At 36.6% G+C, this 26,451-nt stretch overlaps 1 protein-coding gene across 7 annotated transcripts in view; it reads left to right on the forward strand.

Moving 5' to 3' along the window:
- AFG1L (AFG1 like ATPase) overlaps positions 1-26,451 on the forward strand; it is a 239,095-nt gene that overhangs the window by 113,512 nt on the left and 99,132 nt on the right. The window lies entirely within an intron of this gene.

Raw genomic sequence — 26,451 nt, forward strand, 5'->3', positions numbered from 1 at the left:
AATTGAGGTATGCTCATAAATATTATAGTGGAATATTTAAACTTATACATTTATTTCTGAAAAAAATGTTTAATGTTCCCTGTTTCCTTCAGGTTAATGGCCATTATTAACATGTTTTCCCAGCTATTAAAGTTGCTATTCTAGAATAGCATTATTACAAAAATATTCTAATATATTTAAATGTGATTGCCATCAAGTTATGAAATTATGTCAAGTTGAGGCACATAAATTGTTTAAATATTTGTGTGTATCATCACTGCATAGAGTTTAAAATAGTCTTCATTACAATATGATTAAGAATAAAATAGCCTCCTTTTTTACTATTAATTTTAAGTAATATTTTACGTGATTATTTAATGATTTCACATTCTGCCAATATTTATTGAGAACCTACTATGTACAATGTGTTGCATTAGGCATAATGGATAATAGAATTATGAACTAAGCTGTTTTTCTGGCACATTATTTATAATCTAGTTGAGGATGTAAAATATATTAAAAAATCCCTATAAGAGAAAGCAAAATTTGCCAAAATATAATTCCCATAATTTTAGATAAATACTTTCTCCCCATGCACATCAACAAATCTGAAGAAAGGATAAAGAATTTTTTAAAACTTGAAACCTTAAAAATTCTTACCCAAGAAGGGTTAAAATGTTTTACCTTCAGACATGCTAAAGACATAATCAGACAATCTTTTTGACGTGTACTTTGGTTGGAATTACTGTTCGTGCCAAACTTTATTCCCTGTGCTATACTTAGGAGAATTCAAACATCTGTTTCCTTGACCAATTTTAGGTTCCCAAGGATTTTAATTTCTCGGAGATATTTATAGATGTAGGAAAAGTACTTTTGGAAGATTTATGCTGTTAGTAATTTTTTTCCCTTTATATTCATGCTTTGCATTTAGGGAGGACGTAGACTTGCAACGTTTTCTCCATGCTAGGAATCCAAAGTAATATGGTATACACAGATACCAAAATATAAAGAGGAAGCTAGGAAAAATAGGTGCTAAAAATAGTGTCTTCATATAGCATAAAATACACAAAATATAAAAAGAGAAGTCTCAGAAAGAAACAAGTTAAGGGGTTCTGAGGGAACAACTTTGTAGCTGTACTTTTTTTTTTTTCCTCCAAATATTTTGTTGTTGTTTTGTTTGGCCAGTAGTCATACTTCAATATATAATAGCAGTATTAATAGGCAAAATGAATAGTAACAATTTGAAAGTGAACATGAACTGAGAGATATAATATACAATTTAAAGTTGAACATGGACTGAACTTCCCAGGAAACTAAATACCAGATTAGATGAGAAAAGGTCTAAAATGTCTAATTTATTCAAGAGACTTTTCGTATATGACAAAACATCAATGAAATGAAAACTAGAGCTGGTTTCTCTGAAGCTTTTCTGTTTGGGCATATAAAGTTTCTTTTGTAAGGAAAGGTAGTTTAATATTAACTTAAGTGACGTTTTGCCTCTTCACAGATGCTAGTGTTACTTCTTCATTCTGGCCTAGCTGAGAGAAAGGTATAGCAAAAGTCAATCTTAAAACAAATTGAGAATCTTAGTTTAATAAAAAGAAATTATTATAAACAAGATAGAAATTTGTTGAGGAAAAAGTATATTGTAAAATTCATTTTCAAAAATGTTCTTCTCTATAAACCAAATAGTTATAAGTTTGTAATTCACCACAGAAGCTTGTGGTTTGTTGCTTGGGATATTGAAAAATAACAAAAATGTATATAAGCTCTTAGTAAAGCCTGCTTTATGGCCCAACATGTGGACAATTTTTGTGAATATTTTCTTTAAAATATTTCTTCAAAATAGTGAGTACTCTTCGGTTGTTTTGTATTATTGTGTAGGTTTGTTAATTATGCTGTTCAAATCTTTATTCTCATATTTTTTTTCCTATCAATTACTGAGAGACTTAGGGGATACATCTCTCACTATAATTGTGAATTTGTCTATTTTTCTTGTAATTCTGTCATTTGCCTTACATATTTGGAGGCTATGTTATAAGTTGCATACAGATTTATAATAATTATTTTATTTATTCATTTATTTATTTTGAGACAGAGTCTTGCTCTGTCACCCAGGCTAGAGTGCAGTGGTACAATATTGGCTCACTGCAACCTCTGCCTCCCAGGTTCAAGCAATTTTCCTGCCTTAGCCTCCTGAGTAGCTGGGACTACAAGTGCACACCACCACACCAGGCTAATTTTTGTATTTTTAGTAGAGATGGGGTTTCACCATGTTGGCCAGGCTGGTCTCAAACTCCTGACCTCAAGTGATCTGCCTGCCTTGGCCTCCCAAAGTGCTGGGAGTACAGGTGTTAGCCACCGCACCTGGCCAGATTTACAGTAGTTAAATACTGCTTGTAAATGGAGCTTTTAAATATTATTGAGTAGCATTGCTCCTTTTCAAGTGTGTTTGTAACTGTCTCTTGAAACATTGTTATCATGACTGCTTTAAAATCTTTATCAGATAATTCTAACGTCTCTGCCATCTTGATGTTGCCATTTCTTTACATTCAGTTTGAGGTCTTCCTGATTTTTGGTATAAGTGATTTACAATGGAAACTGGCATTTTCATAATTTGTCATGAGACTTTGAATCTTAATGTTTTAACCAAATTTTTTATTGTGGCAAAATATACATAACAAAAATTACTATTTTAATACATTTTGAGACAGGGTCTCACGCTGTTGCCTAGGCTGGAGTGCAGTGGCACAATCATAGCTTACTGCAGCCTCAACCTCCCCAGGCTCAGGTGATCCTCCTGCCCCAGCGTCCTGAGTAGCTGGGACTATAGGCGTATTCCACCATGCCCAGCTAATTTTTGTATTTTTTGTAGAGACAGGGTTTCACTATGTTTCCCAGGCTGGTCTCAAACTCCTGAACTCAAGTGATTTGCCTGCCTCCACCTCCCAAAGTGTTGGGATTACAGGCAAGAGTCACCACACCTGGCCTATTTTAATGATTTTTAAGGGTACAGTTCAGTGGCATTAAGTGCATTCACATTGTTGTACAAGCACCACCATGATTCATCTCCAGCATTTTTCATCTTATCAAAATGAAACTCTGTACTCACTAAATGATAACCACCCATTGTCCCCCTTTCCCAACCCTGATTACCACCATTCTGCTGTCTGCCTCTGTGAATTTGTCTTTTCTAGATACTTCATGTAAGTGGAATTACCTACTATTTGTCTTTTTCTTTCTGGCTTATTTCACTTAGCACATTGTCTCCAAAGTTTATGCATGTTGTAACATGTGTCAGAATTCTAATCCTTTTTATGGCATAATAATATTCTATTGTAAGGATATGCCACATTTTGTTTATCCGTTCACCTGCCAATGGGCATTTGGGTTGTTTCTACCTTTCAGCTATTATGAATATTGCTGCTTCGAACATTTGTGTACAAATATCTGTTTGAGTCCCTGCTTTCAATTCTTTTGTGTACATACCCAGAACTGAAATTGCTACATCTTATGGTAATTATATGTTTAATTTCTTGAGGAACTGCCATACTGTTTTCCATAGCGGCTGTACCATATTACGTTCCCATCAGCAATACACAAGCATTCCAGTTTCTCTGCATTTTCCCCAACACTTATCACTTATTTTCTTTTTCCCTTTTTTTTTTTTTTGTTAATAACCATCCCAGTGGGTGTGAAGTGATATCTCATTATGGCTTTGATTTGCATTTCCCAAATGATTAATGATATTGAGTATCTTTTCATGTGCTTATTTTATTGATTGATTGATTGACTGAGATGGAGTCTTGCTCTGTCACACAGGCTGGAGTGCAGTGGCATGATCTTGGCTCACTGCAACATCTGCCTCCTGGGTTCAAGTGATTCTCATTCCTCAGCCTCCCGAGTAGCTGGGATTACAGGCACATGCCACCACACCCAGCTAATTTTTGTATTTTTGGTAGAGATGGGGTTTCACCATGTTGGCCAGGCTGGTCTCGAACTCCTGACCTCAGGTGATCCGCCCACCTCAGCCTCCCAAAATGCTGAGATTACAGGTGTGAGCCACTGCGCCTGGCCTTATCTTCTCTTTTTTCAAATTGGGCAACATCTCATTCTACAAAATAGATTGTTATTCTGTTTGTCTTTGTGGATCTTATTTGAACTTTCTGTTTTAGTTAGCTCTTTTTAGACATTATTCTGTCAAGAGAAGGGGAGGCACTGCTTGCTTCCTTTACTACCGGATATAGCTAGAAATCCAGGTTCCCTATTCAGCCTCCATTGACACCTGAGCTGTGGTTTGGGGTATGCTCCTTGTTACCTGTTACTGCTGGAAAGAGGGTTCTGACTCCCATGTGATCTCCACTGATATCACTGTGGGAGGAGGATGCTCATTACTGGTTGGCTGGGATGAAAGTTCCAGTTCCTACTTGGCCTTCTGTGACATCACCCTGGCAGTGGTATTGGGATTCCTCATGACAGCCTTATGAGGGTGGAATTCTAGGCTTCCCTTAGCCTTTGCCGGCATGGTTGGGGAGGTGGAGCTACAGTTTTTCTCTGTGGTATTTGCTTTAGTTAGAACAGTTATTGTCTAAAAGTTTTATGTTTTGTTAAGTTGCCCTTTTCCTGCTCCTTTGGCTAAAGAGAACAGACTTTTATGGGGGCCTCATTTGTATATTTCCATCAGCATTTCTGGGTTGCTGGCTTCTTTAGCTCTAAGTCTGGGATATATGAGTCAAAGATAAACCCTGTGGCTCACACTTGTAATCCCAGTGCTTTGGCAGGCCAACATGGGAGAATCGCTTGAGGCCAAGAGTTTGAGACCAGCCTGAGCAACATAGTGAGTGCCCATCTTTACAAAAAAAAAATTTTTTTAAATTAGCTAGGCATTGCGGTGTGTACCTGTCCTCCAAGCTACTTGGGAAGCTGAGGCAGGAGGCTCACACAAGGCCAGGAGGTAGAGGCTGCAGTGAGCCATCATTGTGTCACTGTACTCCAGCCTGGGCAACAAAGCAATACCCTGTCTCTGGAAATTAAAAAAAAAAAAAAAAAAAAAAAAAATCAATCCCACAGGAGGGAACCTCACCATCTGTTGTTCTTCAGGTCTTGAACAGGTCTAGCTGTTTTTCCTTCTTTCTACTTTTCAGGGTCTCCTGATGTTTCTTTTATATATAATTTCCAGATTGTACATATGAGGAGGGATAGGGAAAAGTACATCTCCATCTTCCCAGAAGCAGAAGTCAGCTTATTTAAGGTCCTTGTCTGCTAATTCCATCATTTCTGGTTTTGTTTCTATGGTTTGATTTTTTCCCCCTGGTTGTGAGTCCTATTTTCCTGCTTCTTTGCAAGTCAAGTAAGTTTTGATTGGATGCTGCATTTAGTGATTATTACATTGAGTCTGTTACTTCCTTTAAGGGTGTCAAATTTTATTTTGGCAAGTGGTTAAGTTTCTTGCAGATCAGGTTGATCTTTTTGAGGCTTTTTTTTTTTTTTCCCTGTGCAGGCGTCTCACTCTGTTGCCCAGGCTGGAGTGCAGTGGCGTGAGGCTTATTTTTAAACTTTGATAGGGTGAATGTAGATTAGCCATTATTCCAGGTCTGTTTTAGCCCTTCTAGGTGTTAGGTTTTAGGACCTTTCTAAGCTCTTTACTGAATCCCTGTGGTATTCATTGAGGTATTTCAGCTTTGACTATATCAGAATGCTTATATCTCCCAGATTATGTGTATTGTTCTTTGCCCAACTCTGCATATGCAATTTGTTATTCAGCCAAAGATTACATTTCCTATGCAGATATCTGGAGCTTTTCTTTTGCATAGCATTTTCCTGTGCTGAACTCTACTGTGCAAATTCCAACTGTTTCAGCATCCCAAAACTCTGAGGACTGTCTCTTCAACTCATTTAGATTGTTCTATTGCAGTCTAGAAATTGCCTCTAGATAGAAAGCCAGGGAATGTGGCCAGCTTGCTTGCCTGATTTTTTTCCCTCATATCTCAGGGATTGCTGTCTTTTGCTACCTATTACGTAATGTCTGGTATCAGCTGGTTCACATGTTTTGTCCAGTGTTTTAGTTATTTATTACAGAAGGGCAAAATCCAGTTCCAATTACTCTGCCTTGGCCAAAAGCATAAATCTCTTTCTTAGTTTTTAGTTATAAAGGAAAAGAAGATCAGGTTTTTTTTCTTTTTTCTTTTTTTTAGTAATTTAGGAACTTAGAGCCATATTTTTTCATAGAAACAAAAAAATAAATAGGATAACAATAAAAAGACAGTTGTGGGCACAGGAATTTTGTTTCAGCTTTCACACATTTAGAGGAACAGTTAGGTAAATGATGATGCAGTCACATGAGGGGATATAACAGTTATACGGAATATTTTTCAAAAGCTTTCGATAATGTAGAATAATGCTTACAGATAACATGAGTGGAAAAGTATGATGCAAGGGTACATCTATTCCTGTCTCAACTGTGGAAATAATATACATACATCAAAAAATACTGGAAAGAAATATCCCAAAATGTTAATAGAATATATTTCTGGATATTAAGATTATGAGTGATTTAAATTTTCTCTTTTAGACTTTTCTAAGATTTCTGGAATGATCTTGTATTATTTTTATAATGAAAACCATTTTTGAACAGGTGAATTTTGCTCACTCCTCTTTGGAAATCAGCAGACCTGACTAGGAGAACTCATAATCAAAGTTGAGAAATCAGCAAAAAGCAAAATGGATTGAACATGGGTCCTATCTGTAGAGACCATTATTACAAAAATAAATGGGATGGCAGGCACAGGGAGGAAGGAGCAGGAGTGGGGGGAGAGGCAGAGACGAACTAACAAGTAAAAGCACGTGATAGATATATTTTGGAGGAAGAACTACCTCAGGAAATGGGAGAATTTTTCAGGTAAAATTTTCTATATTCTAAGAGAAATTAAAGTAGTCATGGTACTGATGACATAAGAGATTAGACATGAAATAATTATAAGATTAGATGATAAGTGAGCTGGCAGAGCAGCTCTCAAATAAACTGAGAGCAGACCATTAAGAAAAGGAAAAGCATCTTAGAAAAAGCAAATGATAGAATCAACACTGCTGAAAATAAAATCAGTGATAAAGAGCCCAAACTTATGAAAGATCATATAAAATGATGCTGGAATAATCAGACATGAAAACTACTGCAGAAAAAAATGCTAGATATGGAAAGCAGACAGCAGAGATCATACATTCACATAACTCATATTTCTAAAAAAGAAAACACAAAGATAAATCAGAAGAAAACTTTCATGAAAGAAAGTTAGGTTGAAAGTCTAGATTCAAAGTGTTCATTGTTTATTTCCCATTGTATGATCCCCCCATCAAGAATCATACATTTTTGGCTGGGCGCAGTGGCTCACACCTGTAATCCTAGCACTTTGGGAGGCCGAGGCAGGTGGATTACTTGAGGTCAGGATTTTGAAACCAGCCTGGCTAACATGGTGAAACCCCATCTCTACTAAAAATACAAAAAAATTAGCCAGCCATGAGGTGGGTGCCTGTAATCCCAGCTACTTGGAAGGCTAAGGCAGGAGAATAGCTTGAACCTGGGGGGCAGAGGTTGCAGTGAGCCAAGATTGTGCCACTGCACTCCAGCCTGGGCAAGAGCGAGACTCTGTCTTCCAAAAAAAAAAAAAAAAAAAAAAAGATCATAAATTTTTTGATGCACAACTGAACCTGAACCTGAAGGATTATAAAAAGAATCTTACAATCATATGGAAGAAAAATCAATGGGAAAAGAAGTCAAGCTGGTCTGAGGCTTGTAAACTGCAAATAGATACTAGAAGAGAAGAGAAGAGTTTTTACTAAATTCAATTTTTTAAAAATGTGACATCTGGTCAGCTAGGCTGTCATGTACCTCTACGCCCACAGATATATGTTTTGGATATATGATAATTTAGGATTTATAGTCCTTAGTGAAGTTTCCTGAATAAACAACTTTAAGATTTTATACCACCAGTCAAAATTAATAATATAAATGGAGATATTGTGGTAAGAAAATATTGGTGGTCATTGAATCTGACTAAACATTGTCTTCTTCTGATCTGTAAGTCAGACAATAAAAATTTTTATCATATTATGTGAGAACTTCTGTAATTGAGTTAACTAAAAAATAAAGGGGCCCTAGGAGGTTGAAGATGGCCGAATAGGAACAGATCCAGTCTACAGCTCCCAGCGTAAGCAAATGCAGAAGACAGGTGATTTCTGCCTTTCCAACTGAGGTATCGGGTTCATCTCACTGGGGCTTGTCAGACAGTGGGTGCAGTCCTTGGACCAGGGTGGGGCATTGCCTCACCCAGGAAGCGCAAGGGGTCGGGGAATTCCCTTTCCTAGCAAAGGGAAGCCATGACAGGCGGTACCTGGAAAATCGGGACACTCCCACCCAAATACTGCGCTTTTCCAACGGCCTTAGCAAACGGCACACCAGATTATATCCTGCGCCTGGCTTGGAGGGTCCCATGCCCATGGAGCCTTGCTCACTGCTAGCACAGCAGTCTGAGATTGAACTGCAAGGCGGCAGCGAGGCTGGGGGAGGGGCATCTGCCATTGCAGAGGCTTGAGTAGGTAAACAAAGCATCCTGGAAGCTCGAACTGGGTGGAGCCCTTCGCAGCTCAAGGAGGCCTACCTGCCTCTGTAGACTCCACCTCTGGGGGCAGGGCATAGCTGAATAAAAGGCAGCAGAAACTTCTGTATATTTAAAAGTCCCTGTCTGACAGCTTTCAAGAGAGTAGGGCTTCTCCCAGCACGGAGTTTGAGATCTGAGAATGGACAGACTGCCTCTCAAGTGGGTCTCTGACTCCCAGCCTAACTGGGAGACACCTCTCAGTAGGGCCCGACTGACACCTCATACAGCTGGGTGCCCCTCTGAGACGAAGCTTCCAGAGGAAGGATCAGGCAGCAACATTTTCCGTTCTGCAATATTTGCTGTTCTGCAGCCTCTGCTGCTGATACCCAGGCAAACAGGGTCGGGAGTGGACCTCCAGCAAACTTCAACAGACCTGCAGCTGAGAGTCCTGACTGTTAGAAGGAAAACTAACAAACAGAAAGGACATCCACACCAAAACCCCATCTGTATGTCGCCATCACCAAAGACCAAAGGTAGATAAAACCACAAAGATGGGGAGAAACCAGAGCAGAGAAGCTGAAAATGCTAAAAATCAGAGCGCCTCTTCTCCTCCAAAGGAACGCAGCTCCTCGCCAGCAACGGAACAAAGCTGGACGGAGAATGACTTTGATGACTTGAGAGAAGAAGCCTTCAGACAATCGGTAATAACAAAACTTCTCCGAGCTAAAGGAGGATGTTTGAACCCATCTCAAAGAAGCTAAAAACCTTGAAAAAAGATTAGATGAATGTCTAACTAGAAAAAACAGTGCAGAGAAGTCCTTAAATGACCTGATGGAGCTGAAAACCATGGCACGAGAACTATGTGATGCATGCACAAGCTTCAGTGGCCGATTTGATCAAGTGGAAGAAAGGGTATCAGTGATTGAAGATCAAATGAATGAAATGAAGCCAGAAGAGAAGTTTAGAGAAAAAAGAGTAAAAAGCAACAAACAAAGCCTCCAAGAAATATGGGACTATGTGAAAAGACCAAATCTACATCTGATTGGTGTATCTGAAAGTGACGGGGAGAATGGAACCAAGTTGGAAAATACTCTTCAGGGTATTATCCAGGAGAACTTCCCAAACCTAGCAAGGCAGGCCAACATTCAAATTCAGGAAATACAGAGAACGCCACAAAGATACTCCTCGAGAAGAGCAACTCTAAGACACGTAATTGTCAGATTCACCAAAGTTGAAATGAAGGAAAAAATGTTAAGGGCAGCCAGAGAGAAAGGTCGGGTTACCCACAAAGGGAAGCCCGTCAGACTAACAGCGGATCTCTCAGCAGAAATCCTTCAAGCCAGAAGAGAGTGGGGGCCAATATTCAACATTCTTAAAGAAAAGAATTTTCAACCCAGAATTTTATATCCGGCCAAACTAAGCTTCATAAGTGAAGGAGAAATAAAATCCTTTACAGACAAACAACTGCTGACAGATTTTGTCACCACCAGGCCTGCCCTAAAAGAGCTCCTGAAGGAAGCACTAAACATGGAAAGGAACAACTGGTACCAGCCACTGCAAAATCATGCCAAATTGTAAAGACCATCAAGGCTAGGAAGAAACTGCATCAACTAATGAGCAAAATAACCAGCTAACATCATAATGACAGGATCAATTTCACACACAACAATATTAAACTTAAATGTAAATGGGCTAAATGCTCCAATTAAAAGACACAGACTGGCAAATTGGATAAAGATTCAAGACCCATCAGTGTGTTGTATTCAGGAAACCCATCTCAGGTGCAGAGACACACATAGGCTCAAAATAAAAGGATGGAGGAAGATCTACCAAGCAAATGGAAAACAAAAAAAAAGCAGGGGTTGCAATCCTAGTCTCTGATAAAACAGACTTTAAACCAACAAAGATCAAAAGAGAGCAAGAAGGCCATTACATAATGGTAAAGGGATCAATTCAACAAGAAGAGCTAACTATCTTAAATATGTATGCACTCAATACGGGAGCACCCAGATTAATAAAGCAAGTCCTTAGAGACCTACAAAGAGACTTAGACTCCCACATAATAATAATGGGAGACTCTAACACCCCACTGTCAACATTAGACAGATCAACAAGACAGAAAGTTAGCAAGGATATCCAGGAACTGAACTCAGCTCTGCACCAAGCAGACCTAATAGACATCTACAGAACTCTCCACCCCAAATCAACAGAATATACATTCTTCTCAGCACCACATCACACTTATTCCAAAATTGACCCACATAGTTGGAAGTAAAGCACTCCTCAGCAAATGTAAAAGAACAGAAATTACAACAAACTGTCTCTCAGACCACAGTGCAATCAAACTAGAACTCAGGACTAAGAAACTCACTCAAAACCACTCAACTACATGGAAACTGAACAACCTGCTCCTGAATGAACTACTGGGTACATAACAAAATGAAGGCAGAAATAAAGATGTTCTTTGAAACCAACGAGAACAAAGACACAACATACCAGAATCTCTGGGACACATTCAAAGCAGTGTGTAGAGGGAAATTTATAACACTAAATGCCCACAGGAGAAAGCAGGAAAGATCTAAAATTGACACCCTACCATCACAATTAAAAGAATTAGAGAAGCAAGAGCAAACACATTCAAAGCTAGCAGAAGGCAAGAAATAACTAAGAACAGCACAGAACTGAAGGAGATAGAGACACAAAAAACCCTTCAAAAAAATCAATGAATCCAGGAGCTTATTTTTTGAAAGGATCAACAAAATTGATAGACCACTAGCAAGACTAATAAAGAAGAAAAGAGAGAAGAATCAAATAGACACAATAAAAAATGATAAACGGGACATCACCACCGATCCCACAGAAATACAAACTACCATCAGAGAATACTATAAACACCTCTATGCAAATAAACTAGAAAATCTAGAAGAAATGGATAAATTCCTGGACACATACACCCCACCAAGACTAAACCAGGAAGAAGTTGAATCCTTGTATAGACCAATAACAGGTTCTGAAATTGAGGCAAAAATTAATAGTCTACCAACCCAAAAAAGTCCAGGACCAGATGGATTCACAGCCGAATTCTACCAGAGGTACAAAGAGGAGCTGGTACCATTCCTTCTGAAACTATTCCAATTAATAGAAAAAGAGGGAATCCTCCCTAATTCATTTTATGAGGCCAAAATCATCCTGATACCAAAGCCTGGCAGAGACACAACAAAAAAAGAGAATTTTAGACCAATATCCCTGATGAAGATCGATGCAAAACTCCTCAATAAAATACTGGCAAACCGAATCCAGCAGCACATCAAAAAGCTTATCCACCATGATCAAGTTGGCTTCTTCCCTGGGATGCAAGGCTGGTTCAACATACACAAATCAATAAAAGTAATCCATCACATAAACAGAACCAAAGACAAAAACCACATGATTATCTCAATAGTTGCAGAAAAGGCCTTTGACAAAATTCAATAGCTCTTCTTGCTAAAAACTCTCAATAAACTAGGTATTGATGGGATGTATCTCAAAATAATAAGAGCTATTTATGACAAACCCACAGCCAATATCATACCAAATGGGCAAAACTGGAAGCATTCCCTTTGAAAACTGGCACAAGACAGGGATGCCCTCTCTCACCACTTCTATTCAACATAGTGTTAGAAGTTCTGGCCAGGGCAATCAGGCAAGGGAAAGAAATAAAGGGTATTCAATTAGGAAAAGAGGAAGTCAAATTGTCCCTGTTTGCAGATGACATGATTGTATATTTAGAAAACCCCATCGTCTCAGCCCAAAATCTCCTTAAGCTGATAAGCAACTTCAGCAAAGTCTTAGGATACAAAATCAATGTGCAAAAATCACAGGCATTCCTCTACACCAATAACAGACAAACAGAGAGCCAAATTATGAGTGAACTCCCATTCACAGTTGCTTCAAAGAGAATAAAATACCTAGGAATCCAACTGACAAGGGATGTGAAGGACCTCTTCAAGGAGAACTGCAAACCACTGCTCAACTAAATAAAAGAGGATACAAACAAATTGGAAGAACATTCCATGCTCATGGATAGGAAGAATCAATATTGTGAAAATGGCCATACTGCCCAAGGTAATTTATAGATTCAATGCCATCCCCATCAAGCTACCAATGACTTTCTTCACAGAATTGGAAAAAACTACTTTAAAGTTCATATGGAATCAAAAAAGAGCCCACATTGCCAAGACACCCTAAGCCAAAAGAACAAAGCTGGAGGCATCATGCTACCTGACTTCAAACTATACTACAAGGCTACAGTAACCAAAACAGCATGGTGCTGGTACCAAAACAGATACATAGACCAATGGAACAGAATAGAGCCCCCGGAAATAATTCCACACATCTGCAACCATCTGATGTTTGAGAAACCTGACAAAAACAAGAAATGGGGAAAGGTTTCCCTATTTAATAAATGGTGCTGGGAAAACTGGCTAGCCATATGTAGCAAGCTGAAACTGGATCCCTTCCTTACACCTTATGCAACAATTAATTCAAGATGGATTAAAGACTTAAATGTTAGACCTAAAACCATAAAAACCCTAGAAGAAAACCTAGGCAATACCATTTAGGACATAGGCATGGGCAAGGACTTCACGTCTAAAACACCAAAAGCAATGGCAACAAAAGCCAAAATTGACAAATGGGATCTAATTAAACTTAAAGAGCTTCTGCACAGCAAAAGAAACTACCATCAGAGTGAACAGGCAACCTACGGAATGGGAGGAAATTTTTGCAATCTACTCATCTGACAAAGGGCTAATATCCAGAATCTACAAAGAACTCAAACAAATTTACAAGAAAAAGTCAAACAACCCCATCAAAAAGTGGGTGAAGGATATGAACAGACACTTCTCAAAAGAAGACATTTATGCAACCAACAGACACATGAAAAAATGCTCATCATCATTGGCCACGAGAGAAATGCAAATCCAAACCACAAAGAGATACCATCTCATACCAGTTTTAGAATGGCAATCATTAAAAAGTCAGGAAACAACAGGTGCTGGAGAGGATGTGGAGAAATAGGAATGCTTTTACACTGTTGGTGGGACTGTAAACTAGTTCAACCATTGTGGAAGACAGTGTGGCGATTCCTCAAGGATCTAGAACTAGAAATACCATTTGACACAGCCATCCCATTACTGGGCATATACCCAAAGGATTATAAATCATGCTGCTATAAAGACACATGCACACATATGTTTATTGCAGCACTATTCACAAGAGCAAAGACTTGGAACCAACCCAAATGTCCATCAATGATAGACCGGATTAAGAAAATGTGGCACATATACACCATGGAATACTATGCAGCCATAAAAAAGGATGAGTTCATGTCCTTTGTAGGGACATGGATGAAGCTGGAAACCATCATTCTGAGCAAATTATCATAAGGACAGAAAACCAAACACTGCATGTTCTCACTCATAGGTGGGAATTGAACAATGCAAACACTTGGACACAGGGTGAGGAACATCACACACTGGGGCCTGTCATGCGGTGTGGGGAGAGGGGAGGGATAGCATTAGGAGATATACCTAATGTAAATGAGGAGTTAATGGGTGCAGCACACCAACTTGGCACATGTATAGATATGGTATAGATAGGTAACAAACCTGCATGTTGTGCACATGTACCCTAGAACTTAAAGTATAATAATAATAATAAATAAATAAATAAATAAAGGGGCCTGGGCTGGGTGTGGTGGCTCAGACCTGTAATCCCAGTGCTTTGGGAGACTGAGGTTGGAGGATTGCTTGAGGAGTTTGAGATCAGCCTGGGCAATATGGCAAGACCTCATCTCTACAAAATTAAAAAAATTAGTCAGGCATGGTGGTGCATGCCTGTGGTCCCAGCTACTTAGGAAGCTGAGGTGGGAGGATTGCTTGAGCCCAGGAGTTCCAGGCTGCAGTAAGCCACGATTGCACCACTGGATTCCAGCGTGGGCGACAGAGCAAGACATTGTCTTAAACACACACACACACAGACAGACACGCACACACACACACACACAGAAAAACGGGGAAAAAAGAAAAAGAAAAGGGGCCCTGACCCACACTGGCAGTTTGAGTGGAGGAGGTAGCACATGTCAGGAGTATTTTTCCAAAGAGCCGATGATGCTTAAACTGAGACTTAAAAGACAATTAAGTTACCAAGAAAAGTGGGAAAGGACGTTTACCATGCAGGGAAAAGACATAGAAGTATGAGAACTGTAATTAAAAATTTTATTTTCAGTAATCAGTTCATTGAGAAAAATAATTTTCATAAAATAACTGTCACTAGTCTGTTTACTTGAGGTTGGCAGATTTATTTAAAACTCAGATTTTTCTCCAAATAAAAGCAAGATATGTTTTGTATTGTATTTAAATAGAAAAATTTAGGTAATTCTTTTTCTCTTGGTTGTAATTATAATAATTGTCCCTCCTTCAATAAGTCTGTACTTTAACTTGAAATTTCCTTCTGATCATATGACATAGTATCTTTATTTTACCAATATTAATAAAACTTAGGTATTCTCCTAAAGTATAAGAACAAATATAATTGTTTTATTTTATTTTATTTATATTTTTTTGAGATGGAGTCTCACTCTGTCACCCAGGCTGGAGTGCAGTGGTGCAATCTCGGCTCACTGCAAGCTCCACCTCCCGGGTTCATGCCATTCTGCTGCCTCAGCCTCCCGGGTAGCTGGGACTACAGGTGCCTGCCACCACGCCAGCTAATTTTTTGTATTTTTAGTAGAGACGGGGGTTCACCACGTTAGCCAGGATGGTCTCAATTTCCTGACCTCAAGATCCACCTGCCTCGGCCTCCCAAAGACAAATATAATTGTTAAAGCATTTGTTGGTATCTATATAGCATCATTTTATAAAGTTAAAGGCATTCATTTTACCCTCTGCACTGAAAGTATTTTAAAGTAGCCTGTGATAGTTTATACCAGGGTGGACAAACTATAGCCAGTGGCCAAATCTGGCCTGCTGCCTGTTTTTATAAATCAAGTTTTCTTGAAAAATTTTATGCTCATATATTTATGTATTACCTATGGCTCTTTTTGGAGTACAGTTGCAGAGTTGAGTGGCTGCAGTGGAGACTTACGGCTTTCAAAGCCTAACATATTTACTATCTGACCCTTTACAGGAAGTTTGCTGGCCCTGATCTATATAATATACAAAGGGCAAACAATTGCTTAAAACGACATATGTCAATAGCACCTTTTTTTTCTATGAAGTATGACTTGTTTTATGTGATGAAAATCCTGTGTCAGCATAGATTTATTAGTAGGTCTTGGAGAAAGGGGCATTCCAAGAGCTTGCTGGATAAATGGTTGATCGAAGGGAGGAAGCTTGGTGAGTGAACCAAAAGCAAAGATAGTGGTTCGGTATCAATTTCAGATAATTTAGTAACTTGAGAAATATCAGCTTTGTTAGGATCAACTTTCTTAGAAATATCTTCAATTTCATACATTTAAAAGGAATAATATATCTTAAATGTACATTCACTGAACAATATTTATGGAGTATAATCTCACTGCATTTGTAAACATTATTTAAAATTAGTGTGGTTAAAAGGAAAAGGGAACCAGTTGATATTTTGAACAGAAGAATAGTTTATTAGGTTACTTTCAATTTACTATTACTAGCCTTCTTGAAGATTAGATTGCCTGGCAAGCATTGCTATTCTCATCTGATCAAGGTCCAGCAATTCATGATATTTTACACAAATTTTTCCATTTGGGTAAAAATCTGTCTGTTTACTCCATCACTTACACTTTCATAAACCATTTAGTTTGTTTCATTCCATAATGAACCCTAAAAGAGATAAATGCTATTCATAAGTTTTAAGGTTAAAAAAATTATCAATGTGAATTTCATTAGCTTTCTTTTTATGATTTTCTTAATCAGTTTAACAGTGTGAAATAATCTAAAATAATCTCCCCAGGGGAAATGTTCCTGTGCAAGATTGTATGTAGTGTTTTTGCACACAATGATAGATCTTAATATCAGTAATTTAGCAGTTTGATTCTCATTCACAATGACAGCTTAGCATGCTATCTTCTTTCTTAACTTTTAAATTTCTTCTTAAAATTAAATGTTTGATGATTAGATTGCTGAATGATAACTAAACTGGTGAAAAATAACCAACAAGGCATTCTACAATAGAATTTTCTCTTGATGAATTTCAGATGGTTCGATTAGAGAAAAATAATTCCAGCATTAACTCTTATAAATATGAATTTTCCTTTTCCTAATAAAGAGTTGCCCATTTGGAAGGCATCACTATCTGATTTATTTGTTCGGTTTAAATATGTAACATAAAGAAGTGATACTTTATAATCTGAGGTAGTAACAATTTTGTTCTTATTATTGCTACTTTTGTAATTTGTTTAATGTTCAGGTAATGACATCATATCTTTTACTTGGTTGTTCGTGTTTCTTGACTGTTGTGCATCCTTTACATAAAACTTAAAAAAATTAAGTGATATATTAGTTTTTATGTTTTTATTTCCTGAGAAAATTTTTCCAATGATAAGAAAATTTTTCCTGATAGTAAACTAGAATATTCCCATGGTGTGATTTCCAGCTACAAACTTTAGAAAACTTGTTTGATTATAACCCTTAGATAAAATGCTTCAGTGTTCAGCCTTTGTCCAGCCATCTGCATTAGGATTTATAGACTTGCTAAATAAATGTATATTTGCCATTTTTCCTGCCACAGTTTTCATTTCATTGGTGAAATTGATTTGTCAGTTTGTTCATTGTAACTTTCAATACCAGAGCTTCCAGAGTGCTAAATAATCAGAATCAGCCTTTGAGGTCAGTGTCAGTCAGCCTCTATGACCTCTACTGCGTTGTCACCTGAGTCAGCCTTGCAGGGATTAACCCTTTGTTAGTGTGATAATGTCTTTACTTATGAGTTGGCTTTTTAATACTTAAGATTGAAAGAAACAAAAGACAGAACAAAAGTAGCAGACAACTCCTGAATTGGAAAGAGTTGTTGCTTTCCCCTACAAACTGTATGTGGTAAAATATTTCTAAAATTATCAAGTTTTAGTCTAAGTCTAGGAAATCTACCCAAGATATTTTATTAAATTAACCTATTCCATATATGTTTGGGAAAATTTATTTAAGAAAATTGGCTGTAGTAACAGGCACTAAAGTTTTATTTGTAATGGTGTTTTTGTGCTGTGTCGTTGCAATTAATAAATATCTAAGATGAAAATTGTTGTGATGTGGATTTAAAATACAGTCCTTTTCCATCTTCATAACAGAATGTAGACCTTGTATTAGTCAGGGCCTATCTATAGAAAAGTAATTTTAGGTGTATGCCTTTTAAAATATTTTCTCTAATTATCTCATATAAAATAAAAATAAATATTTTTCGTGACATATGTAAATTATATATTTGTAGTTATCTGGAAAAAAACAAGCTATTGCTTACATGTAAAATATATACTGTTTAGGACTTGAATTCTCTTCTCTTAGAACAATAAATAGTTATTTTTGGTTAAATCACAAGATATCAATTATTTGATGACAAAAATGGCTTAAAGGAAGTGTGTCTTAAATATGGATTAGCTAGTTCTTTGAATGATGAGATAAATTAGTTTAATTACACGTGGCAATTTTCTTGGCTAGTGATGTAATGTGAAATAAAATTCTCCCTTTCCCCTCCCTGAAAACTCAAGCCAATTAATAGAACTTTTAAGCTCTTTGTCATAGGCCACCATGGAGGTCTGCAGAGAAGAACTTTAATCCAATAAACATTTCATTTAGATCATGAAAAGAAAGCATGAGGAGAAGCTCCTGTAAGAGAGGGTGTTACTATGATTCCAACCATGAAGAGATGTGAGGAATTTGCCAAATTAACCAAGAGGTCCTCATATTGAACGCATAAATGTGTCAAAACTAACAGAATCATTATTTAATTTGCTTGAACTCTATATTGAGGAAACTCTAAAAAGCCACAACTGTTTTCTTCAAAGCCTTCACTGTTGGGCTGGATGGACAGGGCAAAGGGAGGTTGTGAGAAATCCAGATACCAAATAACACTGGCCGAAGCTGGTCAGAAAAGGGAATAGATAATTAGGCGTAATTAGCGTGTATGAATCGTTGTCTCTCTGCCCTTAGCTTGAATAAATTTTGAAGAAAAAAACCCTAGTGGTGAAAATCCTTTGATGTAGGAAGAGTCATTGTGGCTTGGCAGCATAAAGGCAGTGTTTTATACTTTTTACATAATGGTTGTGATACAGACAGAGTGAATGGACCCTGCACCCCCCCCCCCCCCCCCCCCCGTCTGCTTTAGACCAAGGACTTTTGGATTCTCTTGAAACAAAATGCATCACAAGTTTTCAGTTGTTCGTAATGAGGTAGCGGACCTCATCAGGGCTCAGAGGAAGCCATCTTTAGCTTTTGTTTAAACCTTAATCTCAGTTTTTTTTCTTTCTGGGAAATCTGTTTTCTTAAATCAACACTTCTTTTTTCTTCTTTGCTTGCACCTCCAATAAGAGATGGGAATCATGCTTAAGAAAGCTAAATGGAAAAGTTAAACAAAAATTATCACATAAAAGATGTATACATTTTTTAATCCCACATGAAAAAGATGCTTGCTATATTCCCTTTTGCCTTTAAATCAGTAACATTCTAGTAAAGTTGTTTTGTAATAGAAAATGTAAGAAAACATATAGGGAATAATTTTAGATTGTTTTTGGAAAGAACTTGTTTTCAAATTGAAATTACGCAAAGTAAAATGGTAAGTAGGTTACTGTTTCACAGAATTTAAGTTTTTAAGTGGAAATCAGTTTGGTTAAAAATATTAGTAGCTTTACTGCAAACTTTGTTTATTCAAGAGGCATAGTTAAAACATAGGTTTGAGAACCTGTGTCCAGAATAGTTAATTTGTCCGATATCCACTACTGGGAAGTCAAGAAATTATTCTTGAGAAAGCATTGCATTTATTCTGAGGCAGGTGGATTACTTGAGCTCAGGAGTTTGAGAAAGCATTGCATTTATTTTGAAATTTTCTGAAGCACTGAAACAATAAGTCACCTAAAATGCAGTTATCAACTTTTTCTGGCAGTTGAATTATGTTCACTTTGTCTATCCAAAATATTTTTTTAAAATTAGTCCTCAGCAAAAAAAAAAAAAAAAAAAAAAAAAAGAAGAAGAAATGCTCTATTTCAGAATCTAAAGTAAATCAGGTATTTTGTTGGGGGAAGGAGGTGCTGAAATAATTTGTATATTATCCTCAATATCAGAATAGCATCTCTAAGTAAGTTTTATAATTCTGATAAATGTTCAATCTCTTTATTAGCTACTTTGAAACTACGTTTAAAAAAATCTACCCTTCAAATACTTCAGTGCTCAGGTTTCCGTCTAATTAATATTATTCTTTTAACGTATTTTAATTATAGGACTTTCTGCAGTAGTCATCCATGATCCATTCCTTAATGTGTAATCTGTGAAGCTATTTTTATAAGCATTGCCCTGCTTTAGAGTAGTTTTACTATGACGTTTTGATTCTGGATAGACTTCTTTCAAGCCACAATGCTCTGAGATGCTTTTGGCTACTTAACCCATTTTGCATATTGTGCCATTTGTAGAATAAAATAGCCTTTTATACTTGAAGTTGATTTGAACTCTGAAAGGCAACACCTGAACATCTCACAAAACTGGATAATTATGGCTGATTGTGTTTTTCAGGTATAGGTCACAGGAAATTCATTTGGGGTAAAGTATGCACAAAGCTAAGAAATATGCAGATTTTCTGTTGTAGGACTGTGTAAAAATTATTTACAGTTAATACTTGCATAAAGGTTAGAAAGGTTGATGAAGTGATATTTAGTTTTGCTTTACTATTCACTGCATGTCAGAATGTAATTATGACTGATTCATGAAACTGTCTTAGAAACGAACCATCTTTATTAAAATGCTGATCAAGATAAGAGCTGACAGTAATAAAGAATAGAACATTTTAGTCTTGTTGCTTTTGAATGATTGCTAATTACCCCAGAGGTCATGTATAGTGCTTGGTAGGATTCATTGACATTATTTCTTTTAAGTCTGCTGTTTCAACAACATCTGAGCATGAAGACACAAACTGTGTGCACATTGAACAATAGTTTGGCTTAAGTTTTTAGGGCTTCAAGATATCTAAGAAATCTTCTTCTGCCATAGTGAATTTAGTTTTTCTGTATCAAAATTATAGTATATTAGGGGTGCTTGGTACAAAATACATTGTATATTTATTTACTATTGACTGTATCTACACCTCCCATTTTTAAGTTGCGTTAAATAGTATATATAGGTTATTGGGACAGTGTCACCTCTAAATATATACACAAGCATATACAAGTAATAAGAACAAAATGAGTACTAACATTTAAGTTAGAATACATAAAAGGACTTACTAATGTGTAATCAGAATATACTCATCAGAATATACAATTTGAACACTAACTACTGATAGTTTGGTTTTTATTAAATGTGAACTTTGTAATTTGTCTCTAAATGTATGTGGAAATCCTTATCATGTATTCCTTAGCCAATTATGATTGATAGGATTCATGTATTATAAATACATAGTTGATTAACTGAATAAACTATGACATACTGTTTAAAATAACTTAAATCTTTATAATTATTAACTGAAAGTAGAAGAATGTGGAATATATATATGTAATATGCATGCATGTATGTGTGTGTGTTAGTATATGTATATACACAAACTACACAATCACATCACACTTTTCTTTTTTTCTGGTTTCCATGATGTAACAGAAAAATCAATGGGATAAGAAGGCAATCTTTGTGGACCTGGCTCTGTCACTGACTTTGCTCTGTCACTGGCAAGCCTCTTAAACCTGTGTGAGCTCATTTCCTCTGTAAATGATGGGATTGGACTACAAGGTTGCTAAGGCTCTCATGAAGCTATTTATTTTCAAAAAGATTAAGTTTCAGAAGTTTACTTATAAATTATTTCTTTTAAACTATGATAGATTTCTCCCTCAAATAGTGTTCTAAATATGATAATAAAGTCTTAGGCTACCTAGTCTACAAAAGCCTAATTGCCCCAAATAGCTCATATTATTGTACCCTTGTAAAATGAAGTAGAAGAAAGCAATAGTTAGATTTCAACATGCATTTACGAAGGGCTTAGTCATTGGGGTTACAATGATAAATGTGTTACTGAGTTGAATCCTGCCATCAGGGAAATTAGGATGTTCTAGTAGGGGAAGTAGACAAAAAATGATTATTATATAGCATATAAAAATATTATAATGTTAGAGATATATTGTAACATATATAATAGAGAATGAGTTAGAAGTGGTTAGCTGTGTGGTGGGAGGTTATAATACTAGCAATTATGTAAATTGCAATATATTAAATTAAAAACACAACTTTTAAATCCGTTTTCTCCCTCTGTGATGCTGGTAATTGTGGAGGAGGAAAGGATGAGATAGTAATGTTTGTGAATTTTGAAAGGACTCCTGTATGTGTTTACAAGTTTCAGAGGTTGATGAAACTGGAGTTTTGTTTTGCCTTTTGTTTTCTTTATATAAATGTATCACTGCCATCACTCTTGGTTTAATAGTCATGCTTATGATACTGGAATGAAATGGAGATTTCCTAAGAAAACTGCACAAAGCTTAGACAGAAAGAGCAGAGGAAGAAAGCTAAAAATGTTTCAGTGTATACAGAAGAAGTTACCTGACGTAGAACTGAATAAGTTATGCATAGTGACAGCTGAGAAATACAGAGCAAGGCATATGTAGAAACTCTTTTTGAGGGGGGGCAGTGGGAAAGGGATGGCACTCTAGGTTGTAACCAGAGGTTAAGAGAGCCTTTTTAACTCCTGGAATGTCACTGTGTGTAGAAGGCAGAATACAAACAGAGGGTTACACATGGTAGACATTTTATAATTTAAGAATGCTTGTAAATAAGGATGGTTGTTCACACTTTTTAAAAACTGGTATAGCATTGACAGACCAAACATAGCAGATGCTGGGTTGTGATCAGTTGCCCCATACTGGTGTATGCTAGTGAGTACCAGCCTTACCTATAAATAGAAGTGTGTGTGTGTGTGTGTATGTGTATACTCACAGAATTTGAAGGCACTTTAGAAACACTTATCCCACCACCTTATTATACAGTGGAGGCGACTGAGGCTCATGCCTGAGATCATCTTACCTAAGATTGCCTGGATAGCAGCAGAGCCAGGTCTACAATCCAGATTTCCTAGTTTTTATTGAGAGCTCTTTCTGCCAAACCATGTTGCACAATATGTGTGTGTGTATGTGTATGTATGAAGACATATATACATACACATATATACATATATTCACTATATTTACATATTGCATACCTTATTGTCTTTAGGTGGAATTAATTATATTCTCAATTGCTCTTATTGATAAGGAACTCTTTATCTTTCCTTTATATAAAAGTATAATCTATCTTATTAATCTAGCTTTAGTCATACACAATGGTAAGTTAAATATAGTGATATCCAGATACTGTTTTAGATAATAGCTTAAAATTTACTCTTCAGATCTTTTATCAGCGATAACAATTGACTATTGTTAAGAGTGACTAAATTTGTCTCTTTTCATCTTCAGATAAAGGTACTAATAAGCAGTGAAATGACAAAAAGTTGAGCAAATACAATGAAGAAAGAACAGAACCAAAGTTTAGAATATTTATAAATGCTATCCTGGATACTAAAACTCTAAATAATGAAGCCTCTGTAAATGGGTAGGGGTCATTTTTTAAGCTAAATATTTTATTGAGATATTCTTTTTCTTGGTTATTCCAGAGTGGTAATTACAGTGTAAATGAATCATATGCCTTATGGGCTTTGTGTAATTATAGTGCACTTTTTTTTTTAGTTAGAAAAGTTATGCTTACCTATGATTATTTATACAGAAGAAGAAAAAATCTTGTGGGTAAATTTACTGGATGTTGAAAAACTAATTTTGCAAAGCTGCATGTATAGTGGGAACTTCCTATTAGCTTGAAGCTGTATTGCATAGTTCCTTTCTGTGGGAGAAAATTAAAGCTTACAGGAGCTGCAGTTGTGTGTTTGGTAGTATAGTTATAAAAAAGATCCTCAAAAAGTGCACATTTCAACTTCTTTGCAGCCTGTGGTGTGCCACTCTTCTACTTTTCTTTTCTTTTTCTCCCTAGGAATGAGGACTCTGGTTTTCTTGGATAAGGTAAACAGTGGGAGAAGAATGGAATATTAATTAAAATTCTGTTTGTTATGACAGAGTTGGAAATGTATAATGGATGTGATTTCCATAAGACAGCTATCAGCTTTTTCCCAGCACCAGCACCAGTCTTTGGGGACAATACTCAAAGATCTTTCCTTTTGTAAATTTTCATAAGAGATAAATGAATGCATGATAGGCTAACAAATGCCAACATCACATAAATATATAAACTAAATATTAAAACTCCCCCTTCACCACTCTTCCCTCTTCCCATCCCTCCTCCACCTTCTACTCCACCTCATTCCTACTTCCCTCCCCAGGAGTAGCCACTATTAAAAATTTCGTTTGTATCTTTTCAAGCATTTTTCTTTACATTTATGTGCATACATATCTATATATATGTCCAAACATATAGTTTTGTTTTGTTGTAAGTTAATGAGGGTAATATATATACCTTAGTCTGAGTTATACTTTTATCCCCAGAGATATCCTAAAGATCTTTTGATATTAGATATAATTCAATCTCATTTTTAATTTTTTAATTTTTATTTATTTATCTTTTTGGAGACGGTGTCTTTCCCTATTGCCCAGGCTAGAGTGCAGTGGTGTGATCATAGCTCACTACAGACTCCATCTCCTGGCTCAAGTTATCCTTCTGCCTCAGCCTTCTGAGTAGCCAGGACTACACACTTGGCTAACTTTTTTATTTTCTGTAGAGATGGTGTCTTGCTATGTTGCCCAGGCTGGTCTCAAACCCGTGGCCTTATATAATTCTCTTACCTCCCACTCTCAGTTTTAAATGGCTGCATTATTATTTTAAAACTAATCTGCTATTTTTGTATACTTAGGTTTATTCTAGTTTAGTTTACTTTTAAAGTAATGCCTTAAAAATATGTTTGCAAATGTGTTTTTAGTGCATACGAGCCAATATTTCTGTAGGTTAGATTTCTCAAAATGGAATTTTTTTTTTTTTTTTTTTTTGAGTTGGAGTCTTGCTCTGTCACCCAGGTTGGAGTGCAGTGGCATAATCTTGGCTCACTGCAAACTCTGCCTCCCGGACTCAAGCAATTCCCTTGCCTCAGCCTCCTGAGTAGCTGGGACTACAGGTGAACGCCACCACACCCGGTTAATTTTTGTATTTTTAGTAGAGACAGGGTTTCACCATGTTGGTAAGGCTGATCTTGAACTCTTGACCTCAAGTGATCCACCTACCTTAGCCTCCCAAAGTGCTGGGATTACAGGCGTGAGCCACCACCCTGGCCTCAAAATGGAATTTCTAGGTCAAAGGCTCTTGTAATTAAAACTTTGCTGGATTTTGTCATATTGCTCTTTACTTGTGTATTAGCTAACATTAAACATTAAATTATAAAATACATTTCTAAAAAGTTATTATATATTTGTATTTCAGTAGCTTTTGGGGTACAGGTGATTTTTGGTTACATGAATGAATTGTATAGTGGTGAAGTTTGAGATTTTAGTGTACCCATCATCTGAGTAGCATCCATTGTACCCAATATGTAGTTTTTTATACTCACCCCTCTATAACCACTCCATCTTCTGAGTCTCTAATGTCCATTATATCACTGTCTATGCTTTGCATGCTGATAGCTTAGCTCCCACTTGTAAGTGGGAACATGTGGTATTTGGTTTTCTATTCCTGAGTTACTTCACTTGGAATAATGGCCTTTACCTCCATCCAAGTTGCTGCAAAAGACATTATTTAATTCTTTTTTATGGCTGAGTAGCGTTCCATGGTGTATATATATACCACATTTTCTTTATCCACTCATTGGTCAGTGGGCACTTCGATTAGTTCTCCATGTTTGCAATTGTGAATTGTGCTGTGATAAACATATGCATGGAGGTGTCTTTTTGATGTAATGGTTTCTTTTCCTTTGGCTAGATACCCAATAGTGGGATTGCTGGATAGAACGGTAGATCTACTTTTAGTTCTCTGAAATCTGTATGTTATTTTCCATAGATGTTGTAGTAATTTACATTCCCACGAGCAGTGTATAAGAGTTTCCTTTTTACCACATTTACACTGACATCTATTGTTTTTTGACTTTTTAGTAATGGCCATTCTGGCTGGGGTAAGGTGGTACCTCATTGTGGTTTTAATTTGCATATCCCTGGCAGTTAGTGATACTGAGCATTTTTCCATATGTTTGTTGTCCATTTGTATATCTTCTTTTGAGAAGTATCTATTCGTGTTATTTTTCAACTTTTGATGAGATTATTTGTTTTTTTCTTTCTGATTTGCTTGTCTTCCTTGTATATTCTGGATATTAGTCCTTGTTAGACACATAGTTTATGGGTTGTCTGTTTACTCTAATGATTATTTCCTTTGCTGTTTAGAAGCTTTTTAGTTTAGGTACCATTTATTTATTTTTGTTTTTGCTGTACTTGCTTTTGGGGTCTTAGTCATAAATTCTTTCCCTATGCCAATGTCCAGAAGAGTTTTTTCTAGGCTTTCTTCTAGAATGTTTGTGGTTTAAGTTTTCAAACCATCTTGAGTTGACTTTTGTATAAGGTAAGGGATAGGGATCCAGTTTTATTCTTCCACCTGTAGCTATCCAGTTTTCCCAGCACCATTTATTGAATAGTGTGTCCTTTCCCCAACTTATATTTTTGTATGTG

Source organism: Pan troglodytes, chromosome 5 (assembly GCF_028858775.2).
Source record: "Pan troglodytes isolate AG18354 chromosome 5, NHGRI_mPanTro3-v2.0_pri, whole genome shotgun sequence".
Lineage (NCBI taxonomy): Eukaryota > Metazoa > Chordata > Mammalia > Primates > Hominidae > Pan > Pan troglodytes.